General features: G+C 37.7%; 1 protein-coding gene across 3 annotated transcripts in view; it reads right to left on the reverse strand.

Moving 5' to 3' along the window:
- The window catches only part of LOC131435200 (paired box protein Pax-6-like), a 160,701-nt gene that overhangs the window by 97,284 nt on the left and 42,426 nt on the right, over positions 1 to 20,991 (reverse strand). The window lies entirely within an intron of this gene.

Below are 20,991 nucleotides of genomic sequence, written 5' to 3' on the forward strand. Positions count from 1 at the left end.
TTATGCACGCGGTTCGGATATTGGCGGAACAAATAAAGTCACTCAAAGGCTACTGAATAAATTTGTACCGCGCAGATCCAGCGCTGAACACGAGTAGCAGCAAGTGGCTTCGGCCCCGACGCCGAACCGTGCAATTGTTTCAATATTTATACTTTTATAATATTTTTATTAAATTTATTGACATCTGAATGAACAATCTTACCTTCTGGCTGGGCCCGTTTGCGCTTTCCTGTAGAGTGTCCGCAACTCTACTTTTACCCCAAAAACGGATCCCACCGCACTCCGCAACGTGTGTCCCGGATCGACGGATCAGCGGGACAGGGATTATTTATATTTATGGGCTTGTGAGCGATATAATAAAAGTCTTCCCCGGCCCGTTCGCCTTCTCCCGTTATCGATTTTGCACAAGTGCAAGTGAATCATTTTTTCCCCCATCTTCCATCGGTTCTGTTTGTAGCCGTACGGTTGTCGCACCGTCACGGGATCGTTGGTCAACGATTTTTGACAGAGACATCTTTATTCTGCGTGAAGGCGCATCAGGACCGACGATACGACAGGCAGAATTGAAAATTTGCAATTTTTCGCCGAGAAGCTTTCATCAGCTTCGATCAAGCTTCCTAAGCTCGAAGCAACACAGGAGGTGGCTTCGCGAGTGGCGCTTCCAGATCAAAGGACTAGCAGACGGGGTGCAGTTTTGTATGCTGATTGGCAGCTGCTTCGGGTTAGTTTTTTCCTCTTTTATACTGGCGCTGTAATTCGTTGGGAGAAAATAGCCAATTATGCCAGTCCTTAGTTGGATTTCTCGTTAAGGAGATCAATATAATCTGCGTTAATCGATTTATATCTTTCGATGCGGGAATCTGTCAATTATTTTAGTTTGTGATTCATCGCAATTACTTATTAAAATTAGTGTTGACAGATTCTCCAAACATGTATGAAGTTGTGTACGATGAGATGGTCAAAAAAGTTCATCATTTTTCCTGAAGTAGATGAATCCCTACTGTACATGGCGAACGAGGAAACAGAATCTTTTTTTCTATTTTCCTTCTTAGTCCCTTTTTGTCTCGTTCCTCCAGGAAAATGAAAATGGTGAGAAGTCGGGTATTTAGGTTGAAACATCCTATAGTTTTTGAAACTACTGGTAAAAAAACCTAACCACCTGAAATGAATTAGCCATTGAATGATGTGATCGCTGATAGGATGCACTGTTTTGGAATTAACTGTTTCAACTATAGGAACAAATGCTTTCATAGTTTTTCTTTTGAAAATTATTATGTTGGCCCATTTGAGTGAACTATATGCGGATTGTGCAGGTTTAATGAAAAAATATGTTTTTTTAAATAATTACTGAATCTCGCTCAGTACTCATATTATTAACCAAAGTATTAAGAATAGATAATTATCCACTATTCACGCCTTTGTTCGTTTGTTCGATGTCTCTGTTGTTTATGGAAACTTCATTGTGGGGACATTCCTATTCTTGTTTTCGTCATAATGTCTCGAATATTCTCTCGTATGATCAATTTTCGAAAACGCTATTATTGATCGGTTTCCTCGTCAGTTGACGAGAAGCTTAATGATTGAACAGTGTTTTTTTTAAAGGGGTTAGAGGTTTTAACTCATTCGCCTCTTGCATCAGAAAACTGCCTAGCCCTATGCGCGGGGTTGGAAATCGAGCACAGGTAGGATGCATTGAAGGTGTGTGTTTTTCACAACGGCACTTCACTTGAACCACATTTGAGTATTATGAATTAATGAATGATTCGTTTTTTCAACTGTTTTAGTGTATAGCTTTATGTTTTATTTCATGTAGACAACAGTCAGATGGAATTAAATTAAATAAATAAATTAGTTGAGAGGGGTTCTCGTATGAAAATCAGTCTATTATTTATTATTGATGGATATGTGATCTGTGAATATAATTTTACAGCTAAGTTATTCAATCAAATTCAAACAAAGAAATGTCTTATTAATTCTTTGGGGATAAGTAAGAGTAATGCTATTAACAACCTGTTCAAAATTGGCCTAGCTGGTGCTCGAAACCTGATCACTGTTTGTACGGTTTAATTTTTCGTCATTCAGGTGTTATGGTACCGCGTAGGTATCCACTTCATGCAAAGTGCACATGACTTGTTTCATAGTTTCACGATTCGTCTTCGACTCATCAGTGCATCAGCAGTTCAACATAATCTGCTGTTGCACTGAAGAGTGGAAGACGAAACGTAAAACTATGGGATTTATTTTTAATAGAAGCCTTTTCACGATGTTGAATAATTTTTCAAAGCCAGCACCGGACTTTCTCTTATTCTGATCATTTGGAACACTGCATAGTGGTCAGAAATTGAAATTTCATGACGTAAATTAATCTGTTTCCGTATCATAATTTTTTCCTAGTTGCTGTACCCTCTTCACCCAAACCTCCATTTACGTAATATGTTATGTGGAATTTTCAACGTTAAAAAAAGTTTTCCTTATGTATATGGGGCATTCCACGCAAAATCAGCCACCCAAAATTTTTTTTTCATCTAACTAAATTTTTTTTCGGTAGAGAACTCGAAAATATTCGACACGTATTTTTTATTTCAATATGGTACGTGGAATTTTCGAGGTATGATTTTTTGAAATTTCGCGTTTTCAAAAAAGAGCCTGTAAAATCTAATAAAGATGCAAAAATTCGTCCAAGACATGAAATGTGCGTCCTTTCCTTAGCTTTCAAATAAGCGATTCCATAAAATAATCTTTAAAGTTAGTATAATGAAAAAAGTTATAAATTAATAAACAAATAAAAAAATTTCAAACTTGGGCCTAATTTTTTTTCTTTTTTTTTTTGTTGAAATAAGAAGCCTTAGGGCATATTCAGTAGTGTTTTAGTTCTAGATGCATAATTTATGCCAGTTACAAAATTTAAATCTGGATTTTAAAACAAGAAAAACTGGCAGCCCCAGCAGTGTTTTACTCGTGTTTCAAATATACAAAAAATAGAACGGCATCGTAGACCAGTTTTAAATTTGACAGTAGAACTGGTCGAATAAATAAAACTAAAACGTTTCAGTTTCATTTACATTATAGACCACCCATATGAATCTTGCAGCTGCTGAATTTGCTCTTAGGGGTTTAACTCAATCTTGGCAAAGTTTCAGAGTGGAAAGATCAATACTTTCGGAGCAGTGAATTTTTCAATTACGACCCGAACGCGCGGAGCGTACCGCAGCGCAATTCGCTCGGAGACGGGCTTAACTTGTCGACACATGTCGCGCCACAGATCGAATCCTAAATTCGCAGTTTATTGTTAGCAACGTTTCAGGCAGAAAGCGAGTAAAATTAGGACAAAGGATTTACGTGAGTGATAAAATAATGGTGACATAAAGCTTTTGCTCAGTTGCAATTTTTCTATGATTTGGTTTTTCTGGTTTACAAAAACTCAATACGTCAAACGTGAAAACTTTCATTTTTAATTCCTTATCTCCGTGCGGCTCAACATAGTGAAACGATTGTGTTCCAGAAATGGTTTTACATTTTTCGATACGATTTTTAAGAAATTTCTCTGCCTTTACATAACCTTCCGAACATTTGTATATGACTGAAATATTGGGTAGAGAAGATGCTTGCCTACACAGAAAGAAAAGATGAAACTTACACGACATGTTAACCGATAGTACTATTAAATAGACATCGGTTGAAACGAAAATCTGATTTAAAACCATGGTTGAGGTAAAATTACATTGAAATTCATTTCAGACTGTATATGTACAAACCGCTTCGTTTTGTAATGTAAATTTCCATTCAATTGTCTGCTTCAAATATGTGCATTAAAAAAATGCAAATTCACAATATATTTTTATCTGTGTAGTCCACTCGTACAATTCATTCGCGGTCGAAATTTGACAACCATTGATCATTTGTAAATTTGCGCGAGGTGCCATTCTTTTGATAGTTCCTCCAGCACCGTCGCATTGCCCTTTTCCATGAGCTGTCGCGTGAAAATTCCACTGTTGAAAACAATGAAAATCATGCTCGTGATGAAAAATATTCGCAGTGTTTTACATTTTTGAATTGAATTATTTACTTACTTACTTAATATTTTTAAAATGTGAAAAAAAATTGAAGAGTTCCGAAAGTTTAATAATTTGCGATTTTGCGGAAAATTATGCCTTCGTTATTCAAAACGCCATAAATGGCTTTCATTGGAACAACGAACAAGCGACTATATTCCCCATTGTTTTGTATTATAAAATGAACAACAAAATCGATCATAAAACATTAGTAATTATTTCTGATTGCAAGAAACATGACACAATAGCTGTGTATATTTTTCTCGATGCTCTTAATCAATATTTTTCACAATACTATCCACATATACGCAAGCGCATCTATTTTTCTGACGGCGCTTCTCAGCAATTCAAAAATCATTGGGGGGTTTGGAACCTCTTGGGTTCTAGTTTGTGCTAAAGTGCACATGACCAAATTGAATTATTCACGTTTCGCAATCAGCTCATCAGTGCATTAGCAGATTATGTTGATCTACTAATGCCACCTCGCGGATCAACATAATCCGCTAAGCAGACGTAAAGTCGTTGCTACTTACAACGCACTTATTTTACACTAATTGTGCAATGTCTATTCTGACGTGCCGAAAGTAACGAAACCAATTGACGGCAATGCTGGCCGCCAACAGATAGTAGTCATTTCGGGGTTTGGAACCTATTGGGTTCTAGTTTGTGCTAAAGTGCACATGACTAAATTGAATTATTCACGTTTCGCAATCAGCTCATCAGTGCATTAGCAGATTATGTTGATCTACTAATGCCACCTCGCGGATCAACATAATCCGCTAAGCAGAGTTGCCGTCAATTGGTTTCGTTACTTTCGGCACGTCAAAATAGACATTGCACAATTAGTGTAAAATAAGTGCGTTGTAAGTAGCAACGACTTTACGTCTGCTTAGCGGATTATGTTGATCCGCGAGGTGGCATTAGTAGATCAACATAATCTGCTAATGCACTGATGAGCTGATTGCGAAACGTGAATAATTCAATTTGGTCATGTGCACTTTAGCACAAACTAGAACCCAAGAGGTTCCAAACCCCCCAATGATTTTTGAATTGCTGAGAAGCGCCGTCGGAAAAATAGATGCACTTGCGTATATGTGGATAGTATTGTGAAAAATATTGATTAAGAGCATCGAGAAAAATATACACAGCTATTGTGTCATGTTTCTTGCAATCAGAAATAATTACTAATGTTTTATGATCGATTTTGTTGTTCATTTTATAATACAAAACAATGGGGAATATAGTCGCTTGTTCGTTGTTCCAATGAAAGCCATTTATGGCGTTTTGAATAACGAAGGCATAATTTTCCGCAAAATCGCAAATTATTAAACTTTCGGAACTCTTCAATTTTTTTTCACATTTTAAAAATATTAAGTTTGTTTTCGAGCAATGAAAGAATGCATGTGAAGCTCAGCCATAGCCGAACCAGAAAAAAAAGTCAATGCCGGAGAGCTCGGATCGATCGGAACGGCATAATGCGGATAGCTTTTTAAGCCCGTATCCGAGCGAATTGCACTGTGATACGCTCCGCGCGTGCGATTCGTAATTGAAAAATTCACTGCTCCGAAAGTATTGATCGTTCCACTCTGAAACTTTGCCAAAATTGAGTTAAACCCCTAAACCTTCTTTTTTCAACAAAAAAAAAGAAGTAAAAAAATTAGGTCCAAGTTTGAAATTTTTTTATTTGTTTATTAGTTGTTAACTTTTTTCATTATATTGACTTCAAAGGTTGTTTCATTGAATCGCTTATTTGAAAGCTAAGGAAAAGACGCACATTTCATGTCTTGGACGAAATTTTGTATCTTTATTATATTTTACAGTATTGACTGTTGAAAAAAAGCTCTTTTTTGAAAACGCGAAATTTCAAAAAATCATATCTCGAAAATTCCACGTACCATATTGAAATAAAAAAATACGTGTCGAATATTTTCGAGTTCTTTACCAAAAAAAAAATAGTTAGATGAAAAAAAAATTTGGCTGATTTTGCGTGGAATGCCCCATATGTATTATTGGATATGTACCTATAATGCAATGGATAATTTTGGAACGAAAAGCAACAGTATTTGCAGGAAAATGATGTTCTAAGTCGCTTCAAAATCCAAGATGACGAATTCCGGTTTATTGATATTTCTTGAAAACTATGTTTAAGGTCATTCCGAAATCCAAAATGGCGGCTTCCGGGTCATCGATATTTTTTTAAATTCCCTAATTTGTGTCGATATTACTCTTTCATAAACACTTCGAAACGTCGTTTTCTTACATCTATTTATCTTATCCGTTCCGAAAATACCAATATTCTAAGAGGTTTCAAGGAACATCAATAAACCGAAAGTCGCCCTTTTTAATTTCATTGCATGCAAAAACCTCTTTTTACGAAGTAGGTTCGTAAAAAAATTTCACGTTATTCGGGTCTGGTTCTTAAAAAAGATTACGTTATTTATGATTTGGTTCGTAAAAAGAGTTACGTAAAAAGAGGTAACGTAAAAAAAGTATTCGTAAACGGAGATTTGGGTGTATCTAATACTACCTAATGATTTTCGGCATTTGAAATTATCGTACGAAATCCATTTTTCATCCTCAGTCACAATGTGATTAAATAAGTTTAATTTAAATCTTCCATCAGTGAGTGTACATATAAAACGGAGCGCTTCCCACGAATGCCGTTTTTGTGAACACAAAATTGACATTTTCAGAACTAAAGCTTGCTTCAGATAGAATTGGAACAAAGACAATTGCCTGTATTTCAGTTAAATATTATTGAATTCAAGATCTTTTTCTATGCAAATGTAGCGTTTTTTTGATACTTTTAAGAAAAAATACGGATAAAATTATTCGTCACGGTTTCGAAGAAATTCTATAATTTCTCCTGTCACACGGCTCATTCGGCGGCGCACACCTTTCTTGTCCATCGTTTTAGCTATCTTATTCCACCAGGTCGTCATCTGATTGATGTCTTTGACAATCTTTCCCTCTGCCTTGAGTCTCCTCTTCATGATTGCCCAATTTTTCTCAATAGGGCGGAACTGGGGGCAGTTGGGTGGGTTAAGGTTTTTCGGAACAAACTGAACCCCTTTCTCAGCGTGCCATTCTTGAACGACTTTGCTGTAATGACAGATTGCCATATCTGGCCAAAACATTACGGGATGGTCGTGGGATCGAATGAACGGCAAAATTCGTTTTTGGAGACACCCTCTTTTTGGTATAGTTCCGATGTCATTGTCGTATTTGTTACGAAAACTTTCGTTTTTTGCCACAGCTGCAAATGCCCTGCCAAATCATAAAATTTCTCGCAAATTTGTCGGCAAAAACAATTTTAAATTTGGCTGAAACATCCCCCCGAGCCGTTTCCAAGTAAAATTTTTGACCTGGGATTTGCCCGAAGTCAGCTTTGACATAGATTTCATCGTCCATCAGAAGACACCCGTCGAACTTGGTCAGCACCTGGTTATATAGTTTCCGAGCATGAATTTTGACCACACTATTATGTTTTATGGTCTGATTTGGCTGTTTGCTAGCTCGATACGACTTGATTCCTTCCCGGAGTCGAGTTCTCCTCACGGTACTATGGGCAGCACCGAATTTTCTGGCCAAATCACGGTCCGACAGATTAGGATTCCTCTTAATCGTCTTCAAAATCTTACCACGCAGTTTCAGGTCGACAGTTCCACTCCGACGATTGGCTTGAGGCTTCCGAATCGTCGTCAATGTTTCCTTTATAGCGTTTGATAACGCACCATACGGTATTTCTGGGCAATTTCAGTTGTTTAGTTAGCCTAGATGCAGACTACAATGGATATTCCAAATAACTGTGCACAATTTTTCCCTTCTTTCGGCTTCCGTGTTGATTGTTTACAAAGTACAGTCGATTTGCGGAATGTCAAAAATCATACGTGAAGCTGACAAAATTCCCGACACGTGGGCGTCAAGAATTTCCAAATCCGTCCACCTGGAGCGCCACAATATGAGCAATAGTTTGGTTCAATTATATATGAAGCAAGCTTTAGTAAACAATATTTATACGCACGCCAAAAGCATGACGAACATATCAGTATATACTATAGTCAACTTATATAGCTTTGACCTGAATTGTATTTGACGCATTTATATGTTCACACTGCCTTGAGTTCGTAGAAAAAAATTTGTGGTCCCAATTTATTTATCTTCCTAAAATGTCTGAACATAATAGCAGATGACAAGTCAACCAAATTTTGATCGAATACGTTATAGTCAATATTTGGCGGTGCGAGGAAAGTGACACAGGATTCGATTCATGTTTCGATCATCTTAGTAGAACCAACTGACACAATGGGCATGTAGGATCCTGAAAAACATGATCATAACCATAAATTTCACTCACAACCTTCCACTCAAAGCCACGAAGCCTTTTAAGATCATATTTCCTGCTAGACAACTAGTTTACTTCTAGAACCCGACATGAGCTTTCTCTTACCTTGACCCAAACCGTTCCACTTGTACCACTCTTCTGCTGTCATTCGTTGCCCCATTGATTCGGTATTTGCTCCTCGCAGGCAGGAAGCCGTAAAATACGAAGGGCCTCTCTACTGCTTAAATTAAACAAAAAAATCCCAAATGAGGCAAACAAAAAATCCCCAAACGCAGATACTACGCACGTAGGATAAGTCTTCAAAGGGACGGAGACGCGGTGGGACCGGACAGTTACCGAAAGTAGTACGGAAGAATCCATCCAAATGAATTGGCGGGCTTCGCCTTGAAAATTGATTATCGAGAGTGACGATCGCCAGTTAACCAGATGCGCACCATTCCTCCCCTGCGCTGCCGGTTGGCCAGGGGAGCAACAATAACAACAAAAAACTACACAAGGGATTGATGGATCACCATCAGCCACCGTGGGTCACCGAATCAGCGACCGAACAATCAAATAAACCTGGGAAGAAAGGAGCCTACCAGCCTACAAAAAGGGAGCTAATTTATTAGAATCTCGTATCGACGATCTCCGAGCGTCTGGCTTCGTTGGAGATCGCAGACATCCCGCAAAAACCAGAAGCGCAGACAACTGGAATTCGATGACGGATTTTTTCTTCCGCTTGAGATTTCACGAGTCGACGGTTGGTGGAGGTCCTACCGGCGGTCGCAGGAATGCTGATTTCGATTTCGACTTGCGTTGATTTTTTTTTTTTGTGTTGGCTACCAATTTTTCATCCCGCTGTAGGTTCAATGTACATATCATCGATTAATCGACGATCGATGGCGCGAATTCGAATCGCTTCAGAGATACTCCTTTAGGCTTTATTTGGCCGGACTGTGCGCGAGAGAATTTCGATCGTTTCGAGCCAAACCAAGTGTTCAATTGTCAACGCGGTGGCGCAACAATTAATTTAACGGCGGGAAACAATAGCTCGCACCGGTTACGGGGTTCTTTTGAGCAGTCACCGCCGATCGAATAGTAGCACGTTTTGCCGTTGTAGTTCAAGAGGTTTGAGTGAAACGAAGGTATCGAAAACAATCCGTTCAGTAGCCGCACTTACCCTCACGTAGCAGCGCAATCCAGTAGGTATCGTTATTAAATTCCATAATTCTGGATCGATCGCGATGGCGGTGGCGGTGACGGCGGCGGCGGTTTCGGTTCCCCAGGAACCGGTAACTAATAATGGTACAATTGGAACGTGTGAACATGCGCACGAAATGTAACACCGCACTCGTGGTGTTCGGCGTTTGTTTGGCCGGGACTAGCAAGTGCGAATATCACGAGGTGAGATTACGCGTGATTGAGAGCGCTGGGATGTACAAGTTTCAATTTGATGTCAGAACTGACGAACTGATGAGTCTGCTTCTTCTGATGTCGTAGGAGCACGGTTCAGAACCATTAAGATGCCCGTCGGTAAGGGTGAATGTGTACTGTGAATGCAGAACAACCGGACTGATGAAGTTGGAAAACGCCTTGATATAATCTAAATCCTACGATTGAACATCGACTATGGAGAAGTTTGGTCGTTTGTGTGACTGAAGGTAAGTATCATTCGTGTCGTGATTATTCTGTTTCCCCTGAAACCGCTGGGAATTGCGACTGCATGTGTGAGAAGGTGACTAATTGGATACAAGTTAATTACGGTTGGTTTACGGACCAGTGCGCATTGTTGATCACACTGATCACACGACAATCAGTCGAGCTTGCTCGATACAGTTATTGTCACGGAACGATTGAATGGTGTATTCAGAAAGGTTTCCTTTTAGGGAATAGATGGTAATGACCGTTCTGTAATGGTTATATCACGACTGGTCCGACGTGACGCGGTGTCCGTTGTGTATTCGGAATGTGACATTTTACGTGAAGAAGAACTCGGGATTCAAAGTGTTTATTTTGGTTATACATTTTAGGTGATCGGAGTAATTTTGGAGGATTTGTCTTCGATTCAATTTTAATTATCACACAGACTAGTGACAGAAACCTGAGCCGTTTAATATCTGAAAACATTGTTTAATTTACTGCAGCACTCCTAGTTGTCGGATTTGGAATTTTTTGACAGCAGTTTGTTTAATGTTGCTTCTTCCAGTGCGATTCATTTTGTTTCACAGCAGTTATTCTTGATGGAGTCCTGCACACTTGGTGCTCAGAAAGTGGTATCACGTACAACGAAATTGCAAAACGGGTGAAAGTGCACCACACCAGTGTCAAAAATATTATCGAGAAGTTCGGTAAGACCCTTTCCATGAAGGATTTGCCCCGATCCGGTAGGAAAACGGGTCCCAACAAGCCCGGCCGGGACTTAAAAGTGGTTGAGTACATCAGGATAAACCCATCGGCGTCGACGCGGGATTTGGCCAAGCAGTTCAACACCAGCATAGGGATGATTCAACGGATCAAAGTTCGGAACTCCCTGAAAACGTACAAGAAACAGAAGGTGCCGAAAAAGTCCCTGGTACAGCAAGTTCAGGCCAAAACAAACGGTCGTCGATTTTCTTCACGAAGACACAATTAACGCCAAGGTATGCGAGAAAGAATGTTTGAAGAAGAGAATGCTGCCACTGTACAGTAAGCATAAGGCTCCTTCTTTCTTCTGGCCGGATTTGGCTTCAGCCCACTACGGCAACTCCGTTCTACAGTGGTTGTCAAAAAATAATGTACAATTCGTAAAAAAGAACATCAACCCACCGAACTGCCCGGATCTTCGGCCAATTGAAAGGTATTGGGCAATTGTCAAGCGGCACTTTCGGAAGGAAGATACAGTGTACCAAAACATGCAGGAGTTCAAAAAAAAAACTGGACAGCTGCCACCAGGAAAATCACAAAAGTAACTGTGCAGAATTCAATGAAGAATGCCAAGTCTAAAGTGCGAGCGTTTCACAGAAACTAGGATTTTCTTCAATATAATCAGTAAAATGCATAAAAATGTAATTTTTCTACAATATATCGAAAACTGATGTCAAAATATGTTTTTCTTTCGCTTTTTCATTCAATGTTGCTAACTACTTTTCGGTACACTCCTTATATTACCTCAACCCATATTGCAAGAAAAGGATCGGTATTTTTCATAGTTAGTGGTACCACCTGCACGGACATGGTCACACAGCGTCGGAACAAGAAGAAGCTGCCGGGTTGCCGGACTTACAAAAATTCAACGGGATCGCAGAGACCGGTAACTCCTGTTTTAATTATTAGCTAAGCTTTTAATCAATACCCAATGAAAGTTAAGTAGGAAAATCCCTAGATGATCAATTGAGTTTGTGAATAAATAAAATATTCTCGAACTTACAAATCGTCTCCAATCACTGGAATTGTTCTACCATTTTGACGATAGTTCTAACAGGTGGAACAATTGCCGTTAGTGTTTGAACATCAGCACAAGTTTAAAATTTAAAGTGGATGAAGGAAACGCTTCTAAATGGCAGAATGTTATTGTTCTTTACCCAAATGACAAATAAGACAGCCACAGTAGATATCCAGTATTAAAATAAGGTGAAAAATGTTATTTAATGACAAGTTTATTTTTTTATAGGTAACCTAATTTAATGAAGTCATTAATGAAAAGCAATAATTACTGTTTACTACAGTAACACGTTTCTTCAAAAGAGACAATGATTTACAGAGCCTATACAAGAAAGTTCATCGTATATTATTTCAGCTTCATAAGCTCTGCGATAATTTTGAGCTTCCAAAAATGTTTTTGTGTTCGAAAAACAACTTTGGGTTTCCAACAATTTTGCATGAAACCTAACAGGCCGAGATACTTAAAATCATTGTGTGTGAATACTATTTACCCTCTCGAAAAATTATTTGCTTGACATTTGGTGGACGGCCATTTTGTACAACTTAGCTCATGAAGAATGTTGAGCCAGTACGTCCCTGAATGTATTTTTTAATTTTCCTAAATAATGCTGTATGCGAAATATCAATAAATTACCAACAAAAAATAGTTAGCTTCAAATTTTTTTTTATTTAAATGTTTTGTTTGGTAATTGTGCAAAAATGTCATAAACTGCGGATCCCCAAAACCTACGTCGATATTTTATTTATAGTTTCCATTGAAATCTTATGTTCTTTCGTTACGAAGTCACAAAAGATCGTTGTACATGAGTATGTGTTCCAATTGTCTCAATGGGCAAAGTAGTTCGAAATACTCTATGATTTTTCTATATGCCATAATTGAATATAATTTTTGTAATCCTTATGACTTTGAAATAAATTCGAAATTTTGCTTTGAGTTTCATTTTTATTTCATTTTTTTTAAATCACATATTTCGGATGAGTTATTAGTCAAAATCAAAATGTGGTTCAAAATTCTCCTATTTTTTTCGAAATTAAGAACAATATTCAACCCAGTCTCTTTTCATGCGAATTTTATAAGTTGTGCGCTTTTCTTCTTGCCTTTCTGTATAGAAAGGTATTAGAATTGCTGGGAAAACCGACTTTCGAACGGAGCCTCGGAGACCCATAGTGTTATATACCATTCGACTCAGATCGACGAGATCGGAAAATGCCTGTGTGTGTATGTGTGTGCACTTTTCGAAGCTATTTTTACCGCTCAATTTTCTCAAAGATGGCTGAACCGATTTTAACAAAGTTAGGCTCGTTTGAAAGCTACTGTCGGGCCATTGATCAAGTTCGAAGATCAAATGACTGTGACTTTTGCTTCCAGAGATATGATGGTATAAATGACGTAACCGACAAAACGTGTTAGTTTTTTACCGCACAAGTTTCTCGGAGATGGCTGAACCGATTTTAACAAGTCTAGGCCCGTTTGATAGTTATTATTAAGCCATTGATCAAGTTCGAAGACCAAATGGCTGTGACTTTTTGTTCCAGAGATATAATGGTATAAATGACGTAACCGACAAAACACGTTGATTTTTACCGCTCTTATATATATAAGGGTGCCGAAATTTTGGGACACCTCTATTTTCGTAAAGCTCTAGTGCTTAAAAGTTTGAGCACCTCGAAAAAAGTCCTCATGTAAAATTTGAGCTAAATCGGACATGCGTAAGGGTTTTGAAAATTTTCAATCGTGAAAAAGCACCATAGGGGAGTACATGAAATTTTCAAAATCGAAAACTTTTTTGATGCCAGTCTGAAAACTGCATGAAACGTCGAGATTTAGTGTTATCTCAAAAAAATAGTCTCAAAAAGTCGATTTTTTCAAAAAAAAATTTTTTCGGGATGACACTAAATCTCGACGTTTCATGCAATTCTAAGTCCCCCCCCCTCCTAGGGTGATTTTTCAAATCTATGAAAATTCCACTAAGTGGACTAAGAAGGGTTTTTTAGATTAGCATCACTATTCTCATACAAATAGGCAACGCAAATTTCAAGCACTAGTTTGGAGAAATGATGCTGACCATTCGAATCAATCTGAATTAATTGGTGTCAAGAATGAGCCAAAATTAGTGTCAGAAATTTTTTCATAAAATGATAAAAAATTCATTAGACTGCTTTGAAGAAAGAGAAAGGCATTATCACACCACTAGGTGGATTAGGAAGGGTTTTCTTCTTAGAAATGCACGAAAGATCGAGATCTAGTGCTGTTTCGATAAAACAAAATTAGGCAACAATTTTTTTCTTCAGTTTTGTGGTTTTTATGCGAATTTCTAGTTATGCGGTTTTTTTTTTGATACCCATGGGATAGAAAATTGATTCTAGAACCAGAGTTAACCCCCTTATACAAAACCATGCGCATCTCATACGCATTGTAGTTCTTCCGGTAATTAGTCACACACATACACTCCTTAAAAGTGAGAGTAATATGGTATAACCAATACTCCAATACATCATCTCTAGTAGCTGAAATTTCACCACAACGATTTTCTGTTTTTTGCGGCATAACAAGAAAAGTGGCGAATGCAGGATATATTCTCTCAAATTTAAACTACTGCCGGGCGAAGCACGTATCCAAGGTGGTAACCCTATTCTTAGCGATCTTTTTTGTGCTTCTCTAACGTATTATATTGTTCATTCCAGAGCATTATCGTGTTTGCTACGAGTTGGAAAGAAAAATATTTTTGTGGTAAAATGGGACAGGGCAAAGCGTGGTATTTCACTGCGTTCAGAATGGTATGTGCTTGCTTTTTGTAAAAAATAAATAAATAATGCATAGATGAAATATTGGCTTTATAAACAAATAGTAATGTTAATGTTAATGGTATCATGAGATTTTATAAAGTGCATGTGGCAAAGCGTGACAAAGAAAACTTTCTAGTCACTCTAGCGATTCCAGGCCAATCAAGTGACAGCGGTCAGGATACGATGGTCAGACTAGTAGGTTTTACCATGGCAGGTGTTTTACAGCAAGCCGGACAAATCTCTTCTGTCCTATTCGCAAGTTCCAAGCACTTCTCGGAGAAAAGTGCTATAAAACTATTGGTCGAGGTGATATCCCTTGTAAGTTTCAATTTGGTTTTTTTTTCGATGATTTCTTCAGAAAAGCGTATGATTTGGTGGGGTACCTGTGGACAAATTCACAAATTTTCGTAACCAACAACACTGTGGATTCCGAAAAATACAAGTAGGTATGCCTAAAAAGTGTGAAGGGTGACTGAAAGTAAAGTTTGTAAAATCCGATAATGGTTGCTTTGCGGTACATGAGATGGTTACAATGCTCCAGTTTGAACGAAATCTTGAATCTCCCGCTTGATTTAGCTCATCAGCGCCCGAACAGTGGCATTTTAGGCATTCTTAAATGTAAACTTGCGAAATCATCGACGAGAATGTGACGAATGGTTTCGTTTTCTGACTACAACTGCAAATTTATTACCAGATTATCCCCCCAATACCTTGCTGCGCAACTGACGAAACCTGGTTCCAGTTTTTTCATAACTTCGCTGATTTCTTTCCGTACTCAGTGTTTCCTTCTAGGTTTTGAACATTCTATTAACTGTTGTTTTTTATCATTCTCTAAACTGTTGTTCTTCAGCACTTTATGTTAGTCAGCTTGGAACCGGTCCACTCAAGATTTTCCAGATGTTGGCACAATATATTTTGCGATCGACTGCTCCAACCAAGCTGGTACCAGTTGGTGTCCATAGAAGTGTAAACAAACCACTGTCAACGATTTTCGATTCTCGAAATTAAAGGCATGCTAGCGTCCCGTTCCAATTTAAAGTTTTGGTCTGATTTGGCTAGCTGTCACTACAGCGAAGAAGTGCTGCAGTGCGTCGATTTGAATTACTCTAAAAAGGGCATTAATACATCTAACTACCCTCTATTCCGCCCATTTGAGAAATATTGGTCAATTGTCGAACGGAAGTGGAAGAAGAGCGGAAAAGTGACTCGGGATGCGACAGAGCTTATAGAAACTGATAGATACAAAATCCGAGATAAATCAGTTATTCTGTACCCAGATATTAAACGACTCAAGCTTTGGAAGTCGTCGTAGCGCAAACCAGATGAAACATTTTTGCACTCGATCGAAACGTGCGATGTAAACGTTGTGGTAGAGTGTCCATGTTATAACACCGTATTCTGAGACGACGTAAAATATTTCTAGGTCTCGATTGTCATAATCGGTCCCTTGCGTAGTGTTAGATAGGTCCTAAGAGAATTTTAGTGATCTGATCTAGAATTTTGCCTGAACTTCGCAACGACTTCAAATGATTCTGTACGCTATACGAATCGGCTGCGAAGTGTATTGAAACAGAAAGGCCAAATTCCACACAAGAAATGTAATGCCCAAGATTTGCTTTGAAAGAAGTGTTACGAAACTAAAGATTTCGTAAATGGAGGTTTGGCTGTTGTAAACATATTGTATACGTAATGAAACAAAAACCAAAACAAAATGTATTACAAACATTTTTATTTTTTCACTTCATGGGCATTTCCTCTACAAGCCTTACTTCGTTCGATAATTTTTACATCTTTTGGCAAATTTTAAACAGCCGAGCCACCGAACATTTTCATTCTACTGATATATCAGCACAAGTAAGTATTTGTTTCCAGCAGTACCTCAAGGTACCGCTGTGATGAAATGTTATTTTTACCAAAAAAATCACCTACCGAGATTTGAACAGATGAGTTCGGTAATCTAATTTAAGTATGCAACTATCCTTTGCTTTGACGACCATTATTGGAACAAAGAAAACGCTAATCAGCACAGCAAATGGAAGCACCCATGGGCATCAGAAGATTACTGTCAGTCGATTATACTTCTCAATTGTGGTGACACCATTTCCTAGTGTGTTAATCGAAATATAGTTCAATCAATCCACGTTTCCGAATCATTGGTTCGACCAAGCGCGCCGCATCTCGGTTTGAAATACAGGGTGATTTTTTAAGAGCTTGAGAACTTTTTTAAACAATAAAACGCATAAAATTTGCAAAATCTCATCGGTTCTTTATTTTAAACGTTAGATTGGTACATGACATTTACTTTTTGAAGATAATTTCATTTAAATGTTGACCGCGGCTGCGTCTTAGGTGGTCCATTCGGAAAGTCCAATTTTGGGCAACTTTTTCGAGCATTTCGGCCGGAATAGCCCGAATTTCTTCGGAAATGTTGTCTTCCAAAGCTGGAATAGTTACTGGCTTATTTCTGTAGACTTTAGACTTGACGTAGCCCCACAAAAAATAGTCTAAAGGCGTCAAATCGCATGATCTTGGTGGCCAACTTACCGATCCATTTCTTGAGATGAATTGTTCTCCGAAGTTTTCCCTCAAAATGGCCATAGAATCGCGAGCTGTGTGGCATGTAGCGCCATCTTGTTGAAACCACATGTCAACCAAGTTCAGTTCTTCCATTTTTGGCAACAAAAAGTTTGTTAGCATCGAACGATAGCGATCGCCATTCACTGTAACGTTGCGTCCAACAGCATCTTTGAAAAAATACGGTCCAATGATTCCACCAGCGTACAAACCACACCAAACAGTGCATTTTTCGGGATGCATGGGCAGTTCTTGAACGGCTTCTGGTTGCTCTTCACTCCAAATGCGGCAATTTTGCTTATTTACGTAGCCATTCAACCAGAAATGAGCCTCATCGCTGAACAAAATTTGTCGATAAAAAAGCGGATTTTCTGCCAACTTTTCTAGGGCCCATTCACTGATTTGCAAGCGTTGCTCGTTAGTAAGTCTATTCATGATGAAATGTCAGAGCATACTGAGCAAATAATAATGCATGAAAATCATAACCTCAAAAAATCTGAGCAAATACTAATGCATGAAAATCCTAACCTCAAAAAAATCACCTTTTACATGCCAGAAACAAATCACTTCAAACAAAGGATTCGCTCGGCCAATCGTGCCCCGGGAACTTAATTGGATCAGGCTACTGCTAATACCTTTCTCCGCGAGCATGCTTCCACACTCAACTGACTGTGGCTAACCATCGGCGTCCACGTAATTTGTCCTCGCTTCCAACGGCTTCCAGGCAAGCTTTCAATTTCGGGTAATTCAATATCCTTTCATTGTTCATCCAGTAGCAGCACAGCACCAGGCAGTAAGCAGATTTGGTGGAAGTTAATTCCGCTGCCGGAAAATTCCACGGAATTCATTTCACCATAATCCAGAACGGGGAACCTCTTTCCGAACGTGTGCTCGCACCCTCCTTAAATAAACCGCGATCGCGACTGCCACTGTTCCCACACTGTACCAAGTCGACCGGGACTCGCCATGGCGGTGAAATATTTGTCCGCAAAGGGGTTCGCTGGCTCCGACTCCCTTTTATGGCTGATGACAGTCGGTTACCTACAGTAGCGCGCACCCAAGGGATTGACGCCATTTTGTTCCACGGTGGCTGCATTGGTACAATGGCGTGTTTAGACCTAAATATTGAAGTTTGATAGTTTAATTTTTATACAAATTTGATCGTTTCCATAAATGTTCGAAAATTAAATTAGGCGTGCTAAAGTCTTTTGGAATGTTTACAAATGCAATGTTGCAATTTGATGGAATTTTGCGAGAACTGTATTTAAGGGGGGAGGGGGAGGGGGGAACTTTGAACTTTTTCAAGAATGTTTTGTCAAGTTTTTAAGTCAATCGAAGCAGATATCTTGGGCCTGGGTGCCGAGAATTTGTTACTGAATTTTGTTCCAATAGGCTTCAAAATTTCACATAATATTCTTGAAATGTTTTACTTTAAGAAAATACAAAGAAATAAATAAATGGTTTTTCAGAAGTGTTAGACCCTACCCATCCCTTAATCTTAAATATCTCGAGAACGGATATTTCTAGGAACAATAAACTGTAAAGATCAGTGAATCAGTGTTTTTTGTTCATAAATTTTGCTAACGTCCATGAATCCTTGGTGTTGGATTCAAAAGCGACCTTATAATCGTTTTCCGATATCTACTCATCAAATCTGTTCCGGTCATACCCATTTTGTAAAAGTTTTTAAGGAATATCTTCAAATCATCATTTAGGGTTTTGAAACGACCTTAGACATTGTTTTTCAATATCTTCTCATCAAATCCGTTATAACAATATCCTTATTGTAGAAGTTTTCAAGGACCATCAATAAACCGGAATTTCGCCATATTGGGATTCCGAACGATCTCAATCATCGTTTTTCTGCATCCAATAAGTTAATCCGTTTCGAGAATACCCATAGTATATGATTTCAAGAAATATTGATAAACCGGAAGTCGCAATTTGGGATATTGGAATAACAATATCGACATGATATTTTTTTCAAGTACTTTTCTTTTGTATAGATGGAATTCGAAATAACGTAAACTTTTTTCGTAAGTAGAGGTAAGTTTAGGTGCAACTGTAATTTAATTTGAATTTTTAGATGCGCATTGTTCGAAAAACTATACTGTTTTTTTTTGTATAGATGAAAATATTATATGTAGTGAATACAAAAGATCTAATTCTTCTCTAAAATAGTTTCAGTTACGTGTTTAAAACACGGAATCATGGGATATAATTTAGAGAATGGAATAAAATGTCCAGTTTCAAGCATTTATTTATGAGGGCCTTCTCTAATTGTGAATTTCTCTCCCATAGAGTATTTACGATTTTTATTCAGACTTCCGATTTCAGAACTAGAGATTACAGATGATATTTACAAGAAAAATATGACAAAATTTGCATTCTATATACTTGTATGTAACATTTTTGTCCAGTCACTTATCTAGGATATGGCTAGACCGATTTTCATCAGCTCAGATTGAAATGAAAGGCCTAGAGATCATCAATAAACCTCCTGAATTTTATTTGGATCCATCTGGTGTTGAAAGCTTGAAATTTTTTGCTTGTGTGTCAAAGTTTATAAATATTCAAACTTGAAAATAAAATTTCTGAAATCTATTTTTTTTATATCGAATATCTTAGAAACGTCGAAATCTCAAGTATTTAAATTAATAAATATCCTGTCAATAATTCAAGAGAGACTTGCTCAAAGTAAAGTATTTTTAACTTAATTAAAAATCAAACAAATTAATAATTGGAAAATCAGGATCGACTTTCTGTGATTTAGATAAACCTTTGCAAACGTCATATTGTCCATGTAGCAAACCGTTCACTTTGCATAGAGATACCGATTCGACTCATGACGAATATTTTAAAAACGGCGACTGAATTTCATGCGGATTCTTACTTCAATTTGTTGTTACTCGAAACTGTTACTTCTACAAAAATACTGTAATAGAAGAAAGATAAATTGAAAACAAACCCATCTTTATTTTGTTTCGCAATAGTTTTATTAAAATTTTTAATATTATATGAAAACTAGTTATGAAAACTAACATCAGATGTGAATTATTCTTGTGTCTTTCCTGAAATAAAGAAGGCACAGCCAAAACAGCTATTAGATCAATAAGAGAAAATGTATTACTTTCAAGCTTTTTAAGCATAATCTGATATTTAAGTGACCAGTTTTCATAATGGTTTGCTATGATGAAGACGTGCGCAAAGTTATATCTAAATCAGAGTGTGTGCAGTCTGATGACTTTGCCGCCCATTGCGATTTGTTCGTTTTCCTCATCGCCAATAGATTTAGCAATTGGACGTCCATTGTCGTGATGTAAAGTTATGGATTCTCGAAAAAATTATTAAGTGAATAATTGATTTTTCGGATTTGAGTAGGATTCGGGCGTTTTTGATTCTGATGATGAATCCAATTTTCGTCACCAGTGATGAAACGACTTCTCTTCATGCAATTTCTGCAGAAGTTCCAAAGTACACCGGCTCAACAAAACAATAACAATCGAGTTAATCGATCAAGAAGAGGAACTTTATTGTAAAATAAACCATTGAAAATTGCTAAAACGACAAACGATAAACGATAAACGATAAACGATAAACGATAAACGATAAACGATAAACGATAAACGATAAACGATAAACGATAAACGATAAACGATAAACGATAAACGATAAACGATAAACGATAAACGATAAACGATAAACGATAAACGATAAACGATAAACGATAAACGATAAACGATAAACGATAAACGATAAACGATAAACGATAAACGATAAACGATAAACGATAAACGATAAACGATAAACGATAAACGATAAACGATAAAC

The sequence above is a fragment of the Malaya genurostris genome, chromosome 3, assembly GCF_030247185.1.
Source record: "Malaya genurostris strain Urasoe2022 chromosome 3, Malgen_1.1, whole genome shotgun sequence".
Classification (NCBI taxonomy): Eukaryota; Metazoa; Arthropoda; class Insecta; order Diptera; family Culicidae; genus Malaya; species Malaya genurostris.